The following is a 21,907-nucleotide window of genomic DNA, read 5'->3' on the forward strand; positions in this document are numbered from 1 at the left end:
TGTGTTTGAAAATTGTGTGTTTTTCTGAGCCAGCGTCATGTGGGACCCCCCCCCCCCCCCTCCACACACAATTTCAATATGAATTCCAATACACCGTTTAAAGTGAGAAAGCCAGAAGGATGAAATTAAATACGATCTATATTTAGACAAGCATAATCGAGAATCAGATTAATGACTTATACTTCATTAATTTTGAGACACTCTCCTTATTCTGTCAAATGAGATCAAGTTATCCACATCTTTAGAGTTTGTAGAAAGACCTGGACACATCCAAGTTTTCCTTCAGTTTTAGAGGCTGCTAGACAATAGCATTCCAGAAGCCGTTTAATCCCAAAGTCATGCCTGAATCAGCCTCACTAGGGAAACTAACTAATGAGCTTTACACTCTCTAAGCCCTGTGTTCGAAACCTATTGCACATTTGTGTCGCAAGAAGACACTCATTGATTTGAGAGCTTTTGTTTTGACAAAAAAAAAGCAAATGCTCTGTTAATGTTTCAATAGATGTATTTTTCTGTTTGGTTTATTAGATCTAATTTATTGGCTTATCACTTTTATTAGATGTGGTGTAAAAATGATACTTTTTAATCTCTCTGCATTGTAACCTATAAAACCGTCAGGGACCATATGCTTTTATTTTAGAGGTTTATTATGGACAATAAATATCAGGTAAATTGTTGCCCGTGCTATACTCCAAGCTTCATTTGTGGATCATGAGGATATTTCATAATAAAAATAAAAATGTTTAATGTGTTTTTTTCCACCCTTCAGTGGAGGGTGAACGTGATTTCAACAAAGATCCTGGAACAAATCGCCCATTTAGATTTGAGGGACAAGTTTACAGTTTATGCTTACAAGGTGTTTGCTTCTACATCAGTGTTATTCGTTTGTTGTTATTCGTTGTTATTCGTTATAAGTTTTGGTGTTAGATTAGGGGTAAGGCAAAATATTCAGATGGGAATGTTGTTCCAGGATCAACAAAATATGTTATAAAGAGTCATGTTAGACTACAAGCTAAGGGCAGTTTTACAGCACAAATAAAGAAGCTCAAATACTTTCTCGCCCAAGAGGTAAAAAGGTTTGGACCTGGTGGATACCTATATACCCTTTTAAATTCTAGAACTGTCAATAACAGTCATGCTGAGTTAAACATCAACTGAAAACATAACAGCAGCACATGTAACAGTTGTGTGTTCCTTATCCCTCTGAATAACTTTCTCTCTCTCTCTTGCTTTCAGTTCCTTGTGCATGTGAACAGCCATGCATGTCCAGTACAAGCGATAGGTTAGCATACATCTTTTTACTTTTTTTACGTAATCTTTTTATGTGAATTTAAACACATTTATAAAATGTGTAACATATGTTTTGATTAAAGTTAACATTCTATCTATATTAAACTCAAAAAAGACTTGCTGATTGCTAAATTTACTAAATTAAACTAACGCAGGATTCTTGAACATTTTGGTGTTTAATTAATTGATTTCAGTGCATACATACGACCCATTTAAATGCATTCAACACATTTCAATTTGTAAAATAGAAGTTTACGTCATCCATTTGTTTGGACCATAATCTTTTTGTGTTAATATAACAAAAGTGTGTCAACCTTCATTGCACTATAAACATAAAAAATAGGCATAAGCTATAATTGTATTTACCTTTTTTTCAGCAGTATTTGAACTGTGAACTTATAAACTCTGTGTGGACTACTGTGCCTGTAGCTTCATAACACAGAGCAGTATAGTAAAAGTACAGTAAACCCCTCTGTTTAGTTGATTTTATAGATTTGGCACAGGGTCAGCTCTAGAAGAGGACTGGGTGCCAATAGGCTACTCAGTGCGTGATTCTGAACCAATAATGAACATTTACTTTATAATAAATTCATAAAATTCATTTGGCTAGTTAGTTTGCCTAGTTGATGTCACCTTCAGAGTCTGGTTGGGATTTGAGTGGCTCATCATTTGGGCAGCTAGCATAACCTTAACTAAAAAAATGGCAACGTTAAAAGAAAAAAATAATGCAAATCAAAGAAACTGTGTAAATCTAGCCTACATAAAATACATATTTTAGATGTAAAGCTGGTGCTTTAGCTCAGAGCTCAAAAGTACCTAATATGACATTTTCTATCTGAAGCAGAATTGGCGAATCGATGTGTAAATGAATCACTCTTTTGACTCGGTTCTTTCTTTTCAATGAATCGGTCGAATGGTCTGAATCGCGTCGTGATTTTTAATCTGAACTTGGATAGCAACGCGCTGCAACGTCGTTTGGAGCATATCTACTTCTACTTCACAAAACGGAGAAAGAGTGCGGCAAAAGTTGAATATTTACAGAAACGTCGCTGTTTTTCCAGCGATGAAGTTCTTATTTAAGTTAAAGACCTGCACGTGCACCTGGAGATCCACTCTCAAGGTAAACACTCTTTCCAAAACTGAAACCTAACACAAAAAGTACCACCAAGTAACAAGCCATAATAAGTATTGTGACATTACCATGGTTTGACATGTGGTAGCCTATTTTTTGAAGTAGGCCTACTGCCGTTACAGAAAAAAAATGTGAATTTAAGGGTAGGCTATGCTATATTAAAGTACCATGGATGGTATTACTGTGTGGCACTGACACCGTAACGGTAGGCTATACCATGCTATACCATGGTACACCATGGTACACCATCGACACCACAATTATTATCATATGTACATAGTTTAAATATGTTTTTTATGATTTTTTTTTATTAGTCGCAGACAGTTTTAAGACGCCACACACCAGGGGCCTCATGCATAAAACTTTGCGTAGATTTCATCCTTAAAGTGTGCGTACGCACATAAGGCAGAATTTGCGTACGCACAAAAGTTTTCAGATTTATAAAACCGTTCGTACGCCAGAACCTGCGCAGAATTCACTTTATAAATCCCAGTCAGCGGGAGATTATGCGCACGTGCGTCTCCTCCCCGAAATAACCATATATGGAGATTACAACGCCTAGTTTTACTATGCATATCCTCATCTGCATATCATTTGCATATGATTATTCATCCACGTGATACCAAGTTTAACGGTACAAGACGTTAGGAAAATATGAAATGCGGATGTGCCGTCACATTATTACAAACATTTTTTTTTGTAGCCTATCCTTGCCTTGTTTTTGAATGAATAAATCAAATAGTGTTAAATACATTTCAGAGAAAGTTTTTCTCAATCTTTTCCACTGGCCAAATAGTATTTTTAATTGATTTATATTTTAATGGATAATGGAAGAGATTTTAATGGAAGAGATAGACATGGTTGTGCATTATTTGCACGAAACAGTTTTCTCAGACAATCTCTAGTTAAAACATTAAAACACAGCATGCCAGAAGAAAAGTGTTCAAAAGCAATGTATCCACAACAAATAGGTCTATTTCTATTTATTGAATATATATATATATATATATATTGTAACTTCTCAGTAATGATTTCATGTAGTTTAAGAGTTTAACTCCATTAATGAGAATGGCATATTTAATCTAAATGTTTATATCAGAAGTAAAACATAGTACCATTCTTTTATTTATTTAAACTATTATTGTGAATATGGACTGTATTTATGATTTGGACTCATAATGAAGATTTACGGTTTTACTCCATCTGCCGTTAGATTATAGGCTATATGTGCGTCAGTTTCACCAAACGGCCCAACGCGCGTGCTGGCGCGGTCATTTAAGAAGGGATGGATGTTTGCTTCAAGTGATGATAGGTTTGTGAAATTATATTTGTATTATCTTTCTGTAGATGTATAATTTTCTTTAGATTCTCTGTCTAATAGTAAGCAAAAAGACATTTGACTCCAGCTCACCATCGGTGTCGCCAAAACCCATAATCTTCTAAAAGAGTGCGTACGCACGGTCAAGAGCATCCTTACGGTGCGCACTTATTTACGCCAAGTTTATTTTTTATAAATCCTGATGTGCACGTGGAAAAATGCGTACGCATATTTCTATGCCCATTTTGTGCGTACGCAACGTTTATACATGAGGCCCCTGGTCACGCCCACTATATAGCACCATATGGTAACCCATGGTAGCACATTGCTCAAGTACAGTGTTTGTTTCTTTTGATCATTAGCCTAACATTGTTATATTTATGTTGGCAAAATATTATTTACATTAATTAAGAATCCCCTCTGTTAATTATAGGTTATTCCAAAATTGAAAAATAAAATCTGAATTTTTTTTTAACATTTTTTTTCAGAAGCCCTTAAAATTTAAAGTCAAAAAAGCCTTGTAATGCCTTGTAAGACTTTACTTGTATGTCAGATTTGAAATATGTGCATATATAGCATTGATGTGTGTGTATATAGATATAGCAGCAAACGGCAGTTTTTTTTTTCAGTAAATATTCTACAAATTAAAATATATAGGTTTACATATTTGAGATTGTGTATTATGTAGTTTTGCATATAAGCGGGTCAAATGAAGGTGAATTTTTTTGGGTCAGTCAGTTCTATTGCATTAAGCATGTATCAGCCTGCCTTTCCACACGTAATGTCTGACATCTATTTTATGGTATGAAGTCTGTCTGTGGAACAGACATTGACCTATTTATTCCCTCTCCACTGTCATATTTTAGCTCAGACAGTTTCTTTCTTTCTTTCTTTCTTTCTTTCTTTCTTTCTTTCTTTCTTTCTTTCTTTCTTTCTTTCTTTCTCTCTCTCTCTCTCTCTCTCTCTCTCTCTCTCTCTCTCTCTCTCTCTCTCTCTCTCTCTCTCCTTGCTATATTTTGGATGTAGTACATGTATCTCAAAGCTAGCTAGTGCCAATTATGACTCAAATTTGTGCTTATATAGGGAAAACAGCACTACATAATGAACTGTGATGTTTGCATGCTTTAGAAGATTGTAATACATACCTTCATTTCTCAAGCATGACAAAACATGTTGACTAAGTGGTCTGCTTTTAAGTTTTCACTCTTTACCTTTTGTTAGTATTATTAGCCAAATAGCAAATATAATAATATAATATGTTTTTTCTTGGAGAGCTAACTAGTTAGTTTCCGTTGATCTGTGAAGTCATTTGATTGTACTTTTCCACTAGATTTGCTGTGGTGGTGAGATAACGACCGCTTGTAATTTTCCATTGGTTGTTAAAGAACTATTGAACCTTGAGTCATGTTTATGTGTATTAAAGGTAGAAGTGTTCATTTGAGATCCCCTATGAGATTCTGGCATCACATTAGAGAGGGGATGCCATACATTGCTTTGCCATTGCTTGACAGATCTGTCAATATTTTCAAATGATTCATCTACGGTGTCATCCAAGTCTATTGATTTATACTGATGTGCGAAGCAATTTACCAGCACAGTTTTTCCAGAACAAAATACACTTGACAATGATGCATTTAATTTGGTCAGTGGTCATAGCTTTTGTTTTTTATTCATTCCCATATATTAAGTGGCAGTTTTGTGTTGTTTTTATTACTGCGAGTCATGGGGAATTTGTCTAAACTGCTAGTTAATTCCTCTGTTTGTGCAATTTCCTTTTATGCCAGTCTGGTTTTCATGGTGCATGTTGCACATTTAGAAGGTGTTTTTTCTTTTTTGGGAGTCTTTTCCACCAAACAAGCTGGTCCAAGGGAGTCTGGAAGACGATTGCAGAAGGTGTGTGCGTGTGTGTGTGTCATCGCCAAATTCCAGCTATCCCAAACTGAGAAGGCAGACTGGGCTCTCAAGCCTTCATTTGTTCATTTTGCAAAGACAAGATGTTTACAGACAAAGTCGCCATAAATCTATTAATTTAGCCTTTTAAGTGGTGTGTACGCATGGTAGATGTGTGGATAAGTTCAGTCAATTAGAAAGTGCTGAGGCATAAGGGAACTTTTGCAACAATTACGCCTCCACAGTTCATCAAGGTTTCCATTGATTTATGGAGTTGCAAGTGTTGTTGTTGTTTCCAGCTTGTCTGTGAGGTCGGAGCAGGCCTGCTTTAGCAGTTTAGATACCCATATCTGATGTTGAATATAGATCTAATCTGACTTAATATGCATGAACTGCTTATTTGAGCCTCTAGTTACGTTCCCTTCAGCGCAGTTTCCGAGCTGTAAAACTGTTTTCTGCAATCTCAATTAACTGTCATTGATATTTTTGAGATCTGAAACATGAGCAGCCTCATGGTGTGTGTCTGTAACCATGTTAACCCCCTTTTATTACAATCAAATTAACTGGATGTAAAACAAAGTCTTGATTTTAACATCTTTGTGCACAATGCTAAAATAGAGTTGACATGTCTAAAATGCTTTGTGATGAGATCACTTGACAAACAGTATCATTTTTAGAATTATTAGTGTTGGGGAAAGTTACTTTTAAAAGTAATGCATTACAATATTGTATTACTCTCGAAAAAAGTAACTAATTGTGTCACATTACTTTTGCATCACTTTCTGTCCTCTGGGCTGGGCTTGTTTGTTTGTTTTTGATAACAATAAACCTAACGTTCTATTTTTGGCAAATGTAAAGACCTTTTTTACACCAAAATTGAAATGAATAAGCCTCAGGCTGAAGGAAACGTAAATTCACACCTGTACAGTATAGAGGACGCAGTTCAAACAAACCGTTCAGCTGTGCTGCCATTCTGATTGCAGAAGAATAAGAGTTTAACCAAGGGGGCAATCCATCCGCCAGAAACTGAAGCCTCCCGGGGGCCGTCATTGTAGCTGACTATCAACTGCTGTTAGCATTCCATTGACTCCCATTTATTTTGGCGTCACTTTGACAGCAAATAACTTCTACGTCTGAGGCGTCCAAAGACTCCATTTGTTCATTATTTCTAAAGAAACAGGGCAATGTATAAAAGGCTCCAAGGCTCTTACGTTATGGCCCCGTAGACGCAGTTTTTTCTAATAATGGGCTAACAATTGCGTCATAAGGAATCGACTCTCCCTTGCACAGTAGAGAAATAACCGTATAGACAGGAGGAGAAGCTCGTGGGCAATCGGGGGACTTATTAGATTCGTAAGGGAATTATTACAATAATAATTATGTACGCCTGGCGATCAGCTGGGCTTCTATTTCTGACGGGCAGAGGTCTGCGACCGATACGAGACCTGCCCCGGCTAAATTTATCCGTTTACAAAGGGAAATTCGAACTGCCTGGATCAACTTGACAGGTGGGAATGCATAAAGTTTCTGCATCGCCATGGGTGGGCGAATGCATCTATCCCCAATGGTGCTGGGGGGCTCAGGGAGAAACAAAGTGGGCATTGGGACGACTCCTGTGACGCAAAGAGGTCCACTTCTGCTTTTCCCAACACTTCCCAAATCAGGGCTACTGTTCAGCAGTTCTTCCATTCCTCCGACCTGAGCTTCTACCTCGACAGAAAATCTGCTGCGACTTTCAGGATTTCAGGATTCCTGGAACATGGACTGATGTAACCTATGTTCTCTGTATAGGTAATGAGACGCTGTGTTTGCTGCCAAGCTCCTTGCGCTGATGGTAATATAATATGACGACACAAGAGCATCGGGGAGGCCCCCGCGTCATCAGCCAATGAATTAGCGTGATTCTATAAGGGCTTCAGACAATCGGCACACCCAGAGGGTATTCCCACTGCGTCTTAAGCTACGCAGCATCTCGTTCCCTATTCAGAGAACAACGTTTAAATGACATAATATCTCATTATTACAAGAAAATTATTTGTTTGAGTGACATCTCATTATTTCGAGAAAAAAAAAAAATTTAAGAACATATCTCGTTATTACGACATAATTGAGTAGAAAAAACAATATGTATGTTGCAGCAATGCATCACTGTGAAATCCAAAACTTGCAGTTTCCTGCAGCTTTCTCTGGGTCTGGGCCTGTCATTAATTGACAGGAGTGATAATGGCATTTTGTTGTGAAGAAGCTGGCGAAGCAAATGCCACACTAATGCAGTATTAGCCATTGACTCTTGAAAACTTGTTCAATATTATGACAATGTCTTGCTCTCTGCTATGTTGCCATCCTGTCTGGTGAGCTTCTGCTCAGCGTGGCAAAATGATTGTGGAATTCCGCCGTCCTGGCGCATGCACTCTTCTGCTTCATTTCACACTGCCGTAACAGAAATGCAGGGTCAACAACAGAATTCCACTGAGCCTAACAAATTAGATTGCAGGGCTAGAAACTAGGTGTAATGTGTTCGTAAAATGGTTCTGAATCAACATTTATTGTGTGCTGTTATATATCAGCATTTTATCATGCCTGCACCCCCAAGATTTATTGATTACTCTAAGTTAAAGGAATCTTCTGGGTTCAATACAAGATGAACAGCATATGTGGCATATTGATTACCACACAGAACACAATTTTATTAACTCACCCAGTTTTTTTTTCCAACTTGTTAAACTTGATGTTAATATCAACATTTTCAATTGTGACTTTTCTCAAGCAAAATGGACCATATTCACATTTTTAGTTCATTCCAGTACAAGAATTACATTACATTTGTATTTTATTGTAGTGAAGATCATAGATCAAATTAGAGATAAAGACTGCTGTGATGATTTGTACTTTTTTAGCTGCTTCTTCTTTTTTTTTTTTTTTTGCATTCAAGTCATCCTGGAAATGCCACAGTACAAACTGTGAGTTCACTCCGCTGAACTGAGGACATTATTCCCATCTTAAGTATGTCTAGCATTATTCCCCTCCACTGGCTGAAAGCACTCTGATAAATAAACATTGAAGCAATCCAACTTTATGCTGGTCTCCAAGCAACAAGAGTCATTGGAAATTAATACTCAACCCAACAGGATGAAATTGACAGTGTACTGCTTGCTCCCCTGAATGTAATTGGCAGCCTGAAGCTATTAAATTAAGCAGTCTGAGCTTGAACTGAGCTGTTTGAAGAAAAGCTTAATTTTTTTTTGTTATTTCCATATTTCTTTCCTGCATGATGGTTAGTGGCCATCTTCCCAGCAAAAATGACTAAAGGAAGATTGACAGATCATACCTAAATGATGCTAACATAGGATAGAAACATTCATTTTACCTCTCTCTCTCTCTCTCTCTCTCTCTCTCTCTCTCTCTCTCTCTCTCTCTCTCTCTCTCTCTCTCTCTCTCTCTCTCTCACACACACTTTTGACCTCTATTGATAATGTATTGGATTTTTTTTCCCCTTAACCATATAAGACAAGGACTTTTCCTCAAAAGAACTGTTTGTTTGGTCCCCAATGTTGCTGTCAATTTTTTGTCCATGTGTAGATATTTGGTCCCCATTATATAGGCAAAACCTGACCGACTACCACTACACACACTTCCATGATTAGAGTGTTTCCAAACGGTATCTGTGACTTTGACAAGACCAAGTAATGTTCCTGGGTCAACATTTTTTGTTGATCCTTGAACAACATCCCTGTCCAAAAACAGCCCGAACCATCCCTACCCCTCAACCTAACCCTACCAATAACCTATCACTGAAATCAGTGGAAAAGGATAGGTGAGTATCAAGCATGGTGTTTAAAGTTGACATTAACTGTAAACCTATCTCTCAAATTTGATTGGTTGATTGGAATGTTTTTCCTAAACGTTGATCTAGGAACATATTCTACTTGGTGAAATCGCGTTCACTGTTTCCAACCACTCATTGGTCTGCATATGAGCTATATGGATTCTAAAAAGCCATTACATAGAAATTATTTGCTTTGCTTTCCGAATTTTTTGGGGATGCACTGTGTTGTATGATACAAAATGACTATCTATGTAGTATTGGCAAAGTCTACAAATCTGTTCAATCATACTTTAGTTTTGAAGTGCCCGAATTAAATATCTGTGAAAAAATTGGTGAAACTGTTTAGACTCATAATTGAACTAGCATTCGTTTGTGCCAGCTTTTAAGCACTGCTGCAAATGAACCCATTCCACATTGTTCAAACTTAAATACCCAACTATTTCTCACAATATATCACCCTGAAATATCACTCAGAAATGGGATTTCCATTTGCTTGCTAGAGAGAAGATTAGGGCTTTGTCTTTGTCCTTAAATTTCACCAGAGCAATAATTAGCTTCATCTCAGCAACTTGATTAGAGCAGTGTGGGCTGCCCTGCCATACTTATCTTTCTCATCTCGCAAAGGTTGCCAGGCAACTGCAGCAGAACATCATGACAAATGTTTACTGCAACAAAACTTACCAGATGAGTCATTTATCGCCCTCATCAAATAGTAGGTGAAAGACAGTACTTTCAGACAATTTAGCTTTAAGCCAGAGCTCACAAAAGTAATCTCGTTGCGATATTGTAAGCATTTGGTATGACAAACTTCATTCGAGAGAAATGGATGCTAACCACCGACGATAACCATTTGACTTTCAAATTCTATATTGCTCAGTGTAATTAGGCTTTTATGGCATCCGCATAAAATCAAGGGGGATTTGTGTATAAAGTTACATGCTGATTAGAAAAGGCAGATTTTCAGATTTATGAAACCGTATGTAAATGGCAGAATACATGACATTATCTGGATATATTTTACATATGCATATTTGCCATCTTATGCAGGTCGTATCTTATCTATTTACCTAGTTTCTAGTATGCTACATGTTACAGACTGTAAATGTCACCTGTGTCAATGAGATATTACACTGCATGTTCATAATCGGTACAAATACGTTTAGCCTCCCTAACCCCATAGCCATTACATATTTAAAACTGTAATATCCTAATATCCTAAACCTAATATTGACAGCTTACAATCTGTACATTTTATATTTGGTGATTGATTTTCAAAATAAATTACAGAAGAGCCGTAATTATCAATTTGCAACGAATATTTTTATTCTTTACCTTTATTTTGAAATAGTTACGAACATGAAAATCATGAAAGAATGGTAAAAACCTCAGTTTGTTAGTTCAAAAGATAACATCCATTACATTTTTTTTTTAGAAAGAAAGGTCTGTATTTTTTTAATATAGAGAAAAAAATGATAGATTCACCACGATGTGGTGATGTGGCAGCGAGCTATAACGTGTTATTTTTACGTGATTACTGAGGTTGAATTCATATCAAAATATGCCAAACTTCCCTTGCTACTTCTGAAAAGGATGCCTACTTCATAAATTGTATGCAAATTGTGGAAATAATGGTTCAGATCACTCAAAACACATAAAAAAATGGAGGTGCCCTTAGATGGACAGTAATGGAGTCTGGTTGTGACCTAGTGAAAAAGTTTGGTACTGCACCCTAAAAAAATCATACTGAAAGCAATTTTTTTTGAGATATCAACCTAAAATTTGAAACACAACTTGTTCAGAGGTTTGGCTTTGATTTTCTTGCAGTTTTAAAAAACTATACATTTTATATAAAATATGAATAATTAAATTTTTACTTTTTACATTTTCACAAACTCAAACTTCTATAACTTTTTTCTTTCACTTTTAGTTGTTTAACTTCTTAAAAAATCTGCCAAATGTCTTCTTTAAAACAACACCATCTTACATCAATATTCCAAAGCATTCTTGGATTACAACCACTTATATTCCGATTGTGCGTTTTCATGTTTATTCAAAAAAGGGGGCTTAAGAGGTTAAATGAGTTTTCATTGAAAGTATCTTGAAAATGATTATTATTTCACCACATTGGCCAATAGTTTAATTTAAGTATAAACCTTGTGTAATTTTGGGTTTCAGGTAAAATTCTATATTTTTAGTATGTTAGCAATTTTACAAAAATAAAAATTAAATAAATTGCAGCGACAAACTGCAGGTTTAGATCAAATCTTAAGTTACACAGCTAACCTACTTTGAAGAATCTTGTAATGCTCAACAGCAATGTTTCTTTTTTCAGCCATAAGACAAAACTGCATGCTTTTGCATCTCTGCAGGAAAGAGAAACAACCTAACGAGGTTGAAATGAACTCCTCCAGGCCACTGCCGGACCCAGCAGGGGGTCGAGACCTTGTAAGCACTAAGGTCAAACAAGCAAAACAAGCCCTAATCAACCACCCTTCTTTTTAAGTTGGCATTGCTCCGTGTATGAAGAAAGGGTTTTATTCATTTCAACGCAGACCCCCCACCCCCTTCTCAGGCTCCAGAATTCCTGGCTGACATTCCCTCAATCTTCCAGCTCTAACAGCCCTCAAAAGGAACTATTTTTCCTCCCTCTTCAAGTCTGCCCCAAGGGCATCGCCGTCCCTTATGGCCTGGAGTTCCTGCACCCTATTTGCCATAAGATGCTATGTGTTTTAAAAAAAAGGTCTCTAACAGCTGTCTGTATCTGGAGTGGGGAATGAGGGTGAAAAAGAGAGAGGGAGGAGTACTGCTGATGCTGCTGACTTTGTTTTTCCCCTTCCCTTGCCTTTCCAGCCTGGAATGCCCTTGTGACAACTGCGTGTCAGTATCCAAAGCGCTGCAGCGCCGCAGTGTTTTCACAGCCTGGGCGTTTTTTGTGAACCTAGCTCTTGTTATAAAATCCACATTCCTTCGCTACGAAGGCACTCCCCTGTCCCATTGCTCCTGTGTTGCCATGGCTTGGAATTAGGACAAAAATCATGGTGTAAACAAACACAGGCTGGCAGGCCATGTGATGTCGACAACCTTTGCACCTAATGGAGACTGGCTGTCTTATGATGAGGGGGGCAAAGGTCTCTCCCACGCCACATACACTGCAAACTAGTTGAGCTCCAGACTAATTTTTTCTATAATACAGCACTACTGGCCCCAGTCTAGTGGGTATTGATCTGTGTTTCTGCTAATGTTAATCAATGTGTAGAGCTGGAATCGGCACCCAGTGTGAGTGCATAAAATATGCATTTCCCCCCTAAAAAGTTCCTACCGCACAGTATGGGTGCAAGGACGACTGACCGTTAAAGCGATAGTTCACCCAAAACAGAAAATTGTTTACTCGCGTGTATGTTGTTCCAAACCTGTATGGCTCACACAAAACTACTGTTATTTTGTCCATACAATGAAAGTCAATGGGGTCAGAATTTGACATTTTTCAATTTTTGCATGAACTATTGAAAAACCTTGAAATTTTACGCATCCTGGAGCCTTGTAATTTTAGATATGAGTGGATTAAACAAAACATGATATGCTAACATGTAGGGAGATGATGTACAAGTCTGAATAACCGAATAGAAGGAAGATGTCCCAGTTTAAACTGTATAGCTGTTTAATAAAACATGGACTGCTGATAGACTGCTGGCACTTTTTTAAAGATTCATTTGGGGACTTAAGATATGCAAAATATGTCCTACTGTTACATCCTGTCTGTTCAGAATAGCAGAGTAGGAGAGGTGTTAACATCTCTATATAGCAACTTAATGCTGAGTCTCTAAGCTGGCAGAGTAATGGAGAGAGATTGCCAGCTGTACTGTTATGTTGCTTAAGCATTTTATTTGCTCTTCATTGCAGGATTAGATTTAACTACACAATTTAAGGACTGAAATGGGGGATTTAACAAGTCAGATTGCATTTGGTTATCCATACGTATTCATTTAGCTGTTTTCACTGACAGAGCTGAAATACTAACTTACAGTAGCTCACACAACAACAATCCAACATATAATAATGTATGTTTAAATGTGTCTAAATGGTTCTTTGTAATCTCAGCTTCATTTCTGTGTGGTGAAAGAAAGGTCCGCCTTAAAATATTTAATCGCCATCAAGTCAAACATGCAGACATTTTAGTCCCTAGTTGTTTGGCACTGAAATTGACCTCATGTTCAGAGTCGCAAGTTGTAGACTCCTCCCTCAGTGCCGGACACTGATTTTGAAGTAGTCTATCAGACATAGAGCTGTTTCAGCTTCAGTGAGTCTCTGGTTAAAGTACTAATGGATTTACTCATCCATGCTGTAGCAGTATATGTATGCTGCACTTTTGTCTCTTGACTAGGGATGTGTGACACAACTAATTGCATTAACGTTTAAACGGAAATTTTGTAATCAAATAGTTGACTCGTTTAACAACTCCTCCCCCAGAGGAAAAGGTATGTATCCATTTGGAATGGCCTACTTAATCTATCAATCAGTCAAATCCCATACTGAGAGCTGCTGGATAAAATATATAGTGTAGTAGCCTTGCATTATGATGATTATACATTAAACTTAAGCGTTTAGCAGCAGTAATGATTACAGATGTATTTATTTAAAATAATTGAATCGTTGGCGCCGATAGCCTCGTGGGCGAGTGACATGTAGCACAAAAACAATTGAATCAGTTGGCAGTGCAGAACCAATATGTCAAACTCATGAACAGAATTCCTCAAATAAAAGTTAGCCAACATAAGTCGACACGTCAAGTTATTGTTTGTTGCCGCCATTTGCATGTCCAGGTTTGAACATGCAACATTATTTGAGGGTATTCTGTATGTTAGATTGATATAGGATCTGTTGTTGTAAAGTCAATTTCATACATAATGGTTTCCCTTTAAACCGGGTTATTAAATTGTTTATTTTATGGCCCTGCTAAAGCTGCTTTTATAAAATATGTGGTTATAGAGGATCTCTCAATCTCTTTCCCTCTCACTCTTGCACATTCTTTCCCTCCCTCTCTCAATGGGAAAGTAATATATTCCAAATAATCTAGGCTAAGTAAGAATAAGCTTTATTAGCTTTCATTAAACCTCCTTGCCCACCGAAGAGCCCTATAAATAGTTATTTCCTTTTCCTCATAACATTGACTTATGACTCAATCTGAAGCAAGGACACACTGCATGCTCTCGTTGACACAAGACTTCTCATAATGGTTCACAAATTTAACAGAAAATAATTAGAATGGGCATGAATTTTAAAAGGGCATGTTTGGTGAAGAAAGGGGTCAGTTAGTTTTTATGGTTGATGGTTAAATCCAGTGGTTCACAATTGGTGGGTTGCAAAAAAAAGCATATATATATATATATATATATATATATATATATATTTAAATAAATAGGCTCATTAACTTTTAAAATATATAAAATGAAATGTTGCCGGTCAAAATCCAATCAAAGACCAGTTAAGGTCCAGACCTCAACCGGACTGAAATTCTGTGGCGGGACCTTAAGGGAGCTGTGCATAAAGAAATACCTCAAAGTAATGAAGCAATGATGTACATCAGAGGTAAAAATTCCTTCAGAACGATGTGAGAGACTGATACATTCATACTAAAAATGATTACATCAAGTTATTGCTAATGTGGTTCTGCAATCAGTCGAATCAGGTGTACTTGGTTTATTACACGCGGCTTCTCCATTTTGACTTTATTTTTGTTAAATAAATATGACACAGTGTTTGTCATGTTGCTGTTTATCTGAGATTGGATTTACCTAATTTTAAGACTACATTTTTTATTATGTCATGATACTTTAAACCATGGCATTCAAAACGCTGTCTTTTATTTGAACCTGGTCTCATGAGAAGTCATTATAAATTGTTTGAGATAGCAAAATCGATTTGAGTCCTGCAAAAACCTAAACCCAACATGATTGTATTGGGAATGTTTGTCATTGGTCCACGTACAATTCTCAACAAATAGTTACAAGCTCACACACACAGGTTTCTGTTTTTTCTTATGGTTTGTGCTGACCGCAATGTGTTAATATTAAGTCTAAGTTGGTAATTTTTGCCAGTTGTTCTTAAATGCCTTTCATGGTAATATTAATACATGTAAATAATAATTTAGCATTTTTGGTGCTGTTTTGGGTAGCAATAGAGGAGCATTTATAATTGGTAAACAGGTTGCAGAGGAAAGCAGGATGACTGACAATATCTAACACAGAAGAGCTTGCCAACCTTTTTCTGACCTCTCTGCCTGGCAGATGGTATTCATTCTCAAAAATGGATTTGCAGTACAACCTCTTCCTCCCTAAGGCTACATGACTGGACAAAAAAAAACCAAAAAAAAACAACAACAACAAATTCTTATTGGGAATTCAGGGAGTTGCACATTGGGGCTTATTACAATGTGAAAGTATGTCTTGTCAATGTTTCATAAACAGACAGTCTGTTCTATTGCAGAAAATAGATGGTTATGTAAATGGGTCATATTAACAACATGCAGTCTGCCTGTAATGCTTTAAATGACTAATATATTACTAGAGTACAAAAATCCCATCCGTGTGTTCATCTAAGACATTTTAGAATAAAGTGTGATTGAGCTCAGAATTGTAGTGGTAACTCAAAGTTTGTCAAGATCTCTTTCTTTCTTGTCACACCTGCCTTTAACTGTAGATTTTATAGTGTGTGCCCGAACGTTTTAATTAATCGTTTTTGTATAAGCGGCAAAGCAACTCATGACTCAATGCATCTTTCCCCGTAAACCAATTAACTAAAAGCTCAACTAATTAAGTTTCGCAATATTGAAATGAGACATTATTACATGATGCACAGTAAGTGGCTTTGTTAATTGGACATTGTTCTGACATTCTTTTGTTTGGCTAATTTCTTGCTTCTTTTACTGCTAAATTAATTTATTTGCTTCCTAGGACTGTATGGTTCCTTTTGATTTGATTGTTAGATTGTAAGACTTGTTTAATGCTGTGGACTCAATAATTAAGAACATATTTTCTGCTTCCAAATATTGTATGGGTCTGTTGTCCCAATACAAAACTATGGCTTTGGAAGAGTACTGTCCCACTTCTGGCAAAAACAATATGATGTATAATGTGATTAAGTAGTACAACATATTACAAGAATGTGAGGTATTTTTTTTTCATAGATACTTTTTTTTTGGTTACTCATTTTAATGTGCTGAGACAACTATAAATTGAAACAGAGAAACACTCTGTGGTTCTAACAAATCATTGCTTGCGTTTGTGAATCCCAATCATTCTGTCAGAGCAACAATGGCTATAAAAGTAAGTTTGGGCTGGGAAAATATGTTTGTATGATCAATGATAGAGGCTACATTCAATATCACATCCATCATTAGGCTAGAAAGTGAAAAACAGTATGTGACAGAAGAAGTTTGTCCTAATTCACAGCATTCATAACAGAGTAGACAAAAAGTCCCAGGATGACTGGCGGGATTTATAATGCCACGGGAGAGAATTGTGAATGGCAGTGAAGTGACACAAATAATATCACTTTTTTATTGTATTATACAAGATGCTTTAAAAACATGAAATTGATCAACATAATATCAAAAATTGTATATTTTTATTTTTTAATATTAAAGACTTTTGAATGTTTTTTTCCTCTCAGCTGCCTTTTGCCCCACAGCTTAGGATAGTTGCTATTGAAGAGTTTTGGAGTGTGCGTGTCCCCTTAGTTACAGGGCATTTACATTTAAGGAAAGCCAAGATGGCAAAATCTAGTGAGCCCTGCACCGGTTGAGCAACTTCATTTTAGATCATGTGTCAATGATAACGTATTTTAGACCTCCTTGTACACGACAACCAATATCTACCTTCAATTTCCAAGTATCGCCAGCGGGGAAGTTTTAAACCTTCATTTAAAAATACACTCATTTTTGGCTTTGTAGCTTTAGTCATTGCCTGCAGAAAGAACATGCAAAAGGTGCATAAAATTGGCACAATCAGATACCGAAGTCATCTCTGCTCTTTTAAAAGATCTTTGAAAAAGGCTCTTCATAAACTTCTTGTGTAAGAGGCTAAAGGGATATTCAATTTCAAGGGTTATCCTTATCCCTGGGAGAATCGTGTGTTGCCAGAAAGATAGCGCTTGTTTTATCCGCTGCACCTTATAACCTCCCCTCCATCTAACATATTCATCTGCTACCGCTGTTTCCACAGTCAGTCACACATCTACATCTCATTGTTTATGAGCTTATTTTGCTTTGTCTCGCTCTGTTGTGTTTGGATCCCTCCCGTAAAAAGAATGCGTTTGGAAAAATAGCCCTCTAACTTTTTTTATGAGGCTAGAGAAAAAGTGAGGGGAAAAACACAAGTGCCTGGAGCATCTTAACGCTTTTGAAAGTGAGGGGAGGGGGTTAGGGGGCAGAGGAATGGGGGTAGGGAGGGAAACGACACATTTGCAGATTTCACCTACCTGGAAGGAAAGGAACAGGCTTGTGTAAAGTGTGGAAGACAGTTGAAAGAGGCTTAGAGGAGTGTGATACTCTGCCGCAACATATGGCTGTAAAAATAGTGCAAACTCATAAAGGGTAAACCGCATGGTTAGAATAAAAATTGTAAATGAAAATCCAGTGTAAGCCATTTTTAGTCCCATATATACAGAAGTATGCAATTCATCAGTATGATCAATTTCAGAGGACCTTTTTTCACACACTGTGATGCGTTATTAACATCGTAATTCTAGCAATTCTTTATATTTTTTAGCGCTGCCAAATGATTAAAATATTTAATCGCATTAATGTCTGTTCTTTTTGTCCCATCATTTTTTCCCCCTCATTTTAATGCTCTTATCATCATGCAAAAGTGGATCGGCTTGTTTTGTGCAAGTGTTTTTTTATTGAAAACAACATTGTTCAATTTCACACTAACATTCTCACTTGGAGCAAATAATCTCTCACACAATGCAAGGCTGTCCATCAATAAAAGAGTGAAAGAAATACTGACGAGGTCCTGATATTGACGAGGGGGCGGAGAATTCACATCAGCTGTGTGTGTGTGTGTGCTTGGCCATCATCAAGCGGTATTTGACTGGATGTGCTGCTATGATGATAGCTCAGTTCACAACGAAAAAAACACAGGTCACTTTGGTCTTGTCAATGGAACCATTTGGCAACTTTTAAAAGTAAACTTTCCATTCAGAATCTAATTGGCATCCATTTTGGCGTCTCGCGCTAGTCAAACACTCAAAACGTAACGTTAACCAACTATTTGGCTGACTCGCAAGCCCAAACGAGTGTGTGCGGCGTGACTGTTGTTTTGTTTTAGGTCTAGCTAGATCCGCTTGCGCTTTGGTCGACGAAGCAACAAAACGTCCTCGCGTGGTCCAAGCCATTGAAATGAATGGGTTTCAGAGCGCAGCGCCGCGCATGCCACGTCCTGTTGCAAAAGTATGTGAAAAAACGACAAAGTTTGCAAGGCCAAAAAGACCGTTAATCGCGCGATAAAATAATTGACGCCGTTAAAATGGGTTTGCGTTAACGCCGTTAATAACACGTTTAACTGACAGCCCTTTAACACTTTTCTAATTCAATGCCCAAAGTAATGTAATTAATCTATCAATATTTTTTCCCCTCTTTGTAAAGCCATGGAAAGTTTTTCCTTTTGCTATTGGGGACGCACCCTTTTCACCTGTATAGAAGGTTACCCAACAATGTATGATGACTTCCACTTCTGAGAACTTTGGAAATGTGAAAAGGGTCCATTGTCAGGATATACTTGCAAATTACAATTCAAAGCACATTTTTCGATTAAAATAAACATGTGGATCTAAAACTGTAGGGTTGTAATATCACATAAACCTTGTATAAGGAGGGAAAAAGCATTGAAATTGCTTATATTAATGTCTGGAGAGAATGTCGCATAAAGCTTTGAAGAGACTGAAAAAGTCGGATTAGTCATCCATAAATGCTGTGCATCCTTTATCGTGGCAATACAAGCCTACTCCCCCTCTTTTTGCAGGTGGCTACTTCAAAACTTCTGTTAAATGTGTGTAGTTGAAGTTGCATATTCACTGCAATCTTGTTCTAAACCAAATCCATTAACATTGTGAGTCACGAATCACGATATGTTTTGCAAATTTTTAAACCTGGCATTTAGCTCTGTCAGCTGGAAGACGCTGGATCAGGTTACAACCTTTGAAATGCAAGGAGGGGAAAAAAAAAAAACGCTCCCCTCCCCCCATTCTGCAGACTGGGCTATTTGTAGTAGGAGCTTCCAAACAATGTCAGCGCGATCACACCATGCAGCAAATGACACTGATGAATTTCATGCCTGGTTAGACTCCCCTTATTTGTTACTATCCCCCTCATCCTCCCCTTGTTTGTTGTAGGTGATGCAATTTCTGATGTCATTCCCTAAGATGGCATCTAAGATGCTGGTGCTACAGAATCAGTGGTGAATGTTTGGTGGGACAATGCTGGGTGTTTTTTCTTCACATACACAATCCAAAATAAGTTTATGCCACGTTTTGAGACAAATGTTGTCGGTATAAACCGGTATGTTTTGGACAACCTTTAAAATTCCTCAAGAACAGCACAGTCACCATTTGTTCATGTTGATTGGATTTCAAACCTATATAACTTCTTTCTTCTGTAGACCAAAGGCAGGAAGTTCTTGTTGCTTTTATTTGCAATGAAATTGAACATTTACTGGGGCTGTCAAACTCCAAAAATGTTATTATGTAATATTAAGTCTTCTAAAGCCATACTGTGGCGTTGTGCCCCATTTGTGTCCTTTAAATTGATTTGTATAATTTCAGAAATTGCTCTTGTTCAGTGTATTTAGCAGCCATTAAAAGTTCAGCAACACCTTTATGTCTCATGAGTTGTCAGAAACCCCTGTAGCAGGGAATTATTCATTCATGAGCATCTCATAAATAATTTTCACTATTGATTAGGAAAAGAAGTGTATTATTTGGGTATGATTTTCAACATTATATTGACGTATTGGTCAAAACCCAAGCAAAATTACTCTGATTCCAAACCGAATTTGTTTTCCATGGTGACAAGACAGTATAAAGCAAGACGGTATAGTCTTGTCCTTTTTAAACTGCAAACAATGACCGAAGAGTTTGAGAGAAAGCCTGGAGCAACTTGACGGTCAGCCATCTGTCTTTGAAATTTTAGAAGCAGCCATAACCTCAGTCCAGATTATGAAGCTGCAGTCTGCAGTCTGAACAATGGCTACGCAGGATGAAGCCCTTGGCAATTAGAGTCAGGGTGAAATATTTGCTCACTGTTAGGGAGGGAGTGAGAGAGAGAGAGAGAGAGAGACAGACTCCCAGAGAGGGAGAGAAGGAGGGGAGCTGGTGCACCCCAGGGATTCGCACTCAGGAGCACAGAAGCTGCTCGTGAGCTTCATTCGATATGGAAGGTTGTGCAAGGCTCTTTATCTGAGCTCTTTTTTTCTGTAAGCACAGAGGATGGCAGGGGGGCACTGCTTTAGAGAGTTTGCTCTTTACACTGCTGAGGAATTAACCTTCAAAACGCCACTGTTACATCCTGGAGAGGTTAGCATTGTGCCTTCAATGCGCCACTGTAAAGTATAGACAAACATATCTGCACCACAGTGATGGGGTTAAATAACCTTTAAAAAGTCCTTAACACTTTGGTTTTGGTGAAGGTATTTCTTTAGATGTTATTTGTACCTTTAGACTGTTGCCCCATTTGTTGCTGCTGTGCTTCTTGTGTTATAATTCCTGTCTTCCACTACCCTCTGGACTTTTCCTGGTGGAGTTATGACAGTAAAATTTTCATCTCATGTCAGGCTTGTGTGAAGGGGTAATAGGAACAATAGAGTCTGAAGTTTCTGTTATGAAGTTGACAGCTTGGTTGAACAGGCTTCTGCTGACACACCAAACACTATGACAAGTGCAGCAACTGCACTTCTTGATATTTAGTATTTTATTGTCTGTGCAGGAAAATTGATTTTACATAGTTTGTATAATTTGTATACACTAAGATGCATAGATTCTCCAGCTGTGGCTCACTGATGGAGTGAATGTGTGTGTGTTATGAGCATTTTAAAGAATAAATAAGAATAATTAATTTTGGCCAAACCTTTACACGCTCAAAGATAAAGGTTCTTTATTGATGGTTCCATGAAGAACCTTTAGCCATAGAACCTATTCAGGTACTTTATGATGAAAAAGGTTTCTGTAGGTTATTAAAATAATCTTTGCACTAAAGGCGCTTTTCCACTACACAGTACCAGCTTGACTTGACTCGACTCGGCCCGCCTTTGTTTTGTTTTCCACTTGTTTTCCACTTGTTTTCACTTGTTTGTTTCCACCTACCTGCTTTCAGGTGTTTTTTTTTTTAATCACATCCGGTGAGGTTCTGGCGATACTAAAATGTGACGTAAAAACAATGCCGACTGCTGATTGGTCAGAG

The 21,907-nt window shown here is 37.4% G+C and overlaps 1 long non-coding RNA gene across 1 annotated transcript in view; it reads left to right on the forward strand.

The window, feature by feature from the left end:
• Positions 1-2,212: 2,212 nt before the first annotated feature.
• The window catches only part of LOC148976857 (uncharacterized), a 62,997-nt gene continuing 43,302 nt past the window's right edge, over positions 2,213-21,907 (forward strand). Inside the window, exon 1 of the long non-coding RNA XR_016145927.1 lies at positions 2,213-2,410. This is a non-coding gene — a long non-coding RNA (uncharacterized LOC148976857). The remainder of the gene's footprint in view (positions 2,411-21,907) is intronic.

This window comes from Pimephales promelas, chromosome 13, assembly GCF_988280905.1.
Source record: "Pimephales promelas chromosome 13, fPimPro1.hap1.1, whole genome shotgun sequence".
Classification (NCBI taxonomy): domain Eukaryota; kingdom Metazoa; phylum Chordata; class Actinopteri; order Cypriniformes; family Leuciscidae; genus Pimephales; species Pimephales promelas.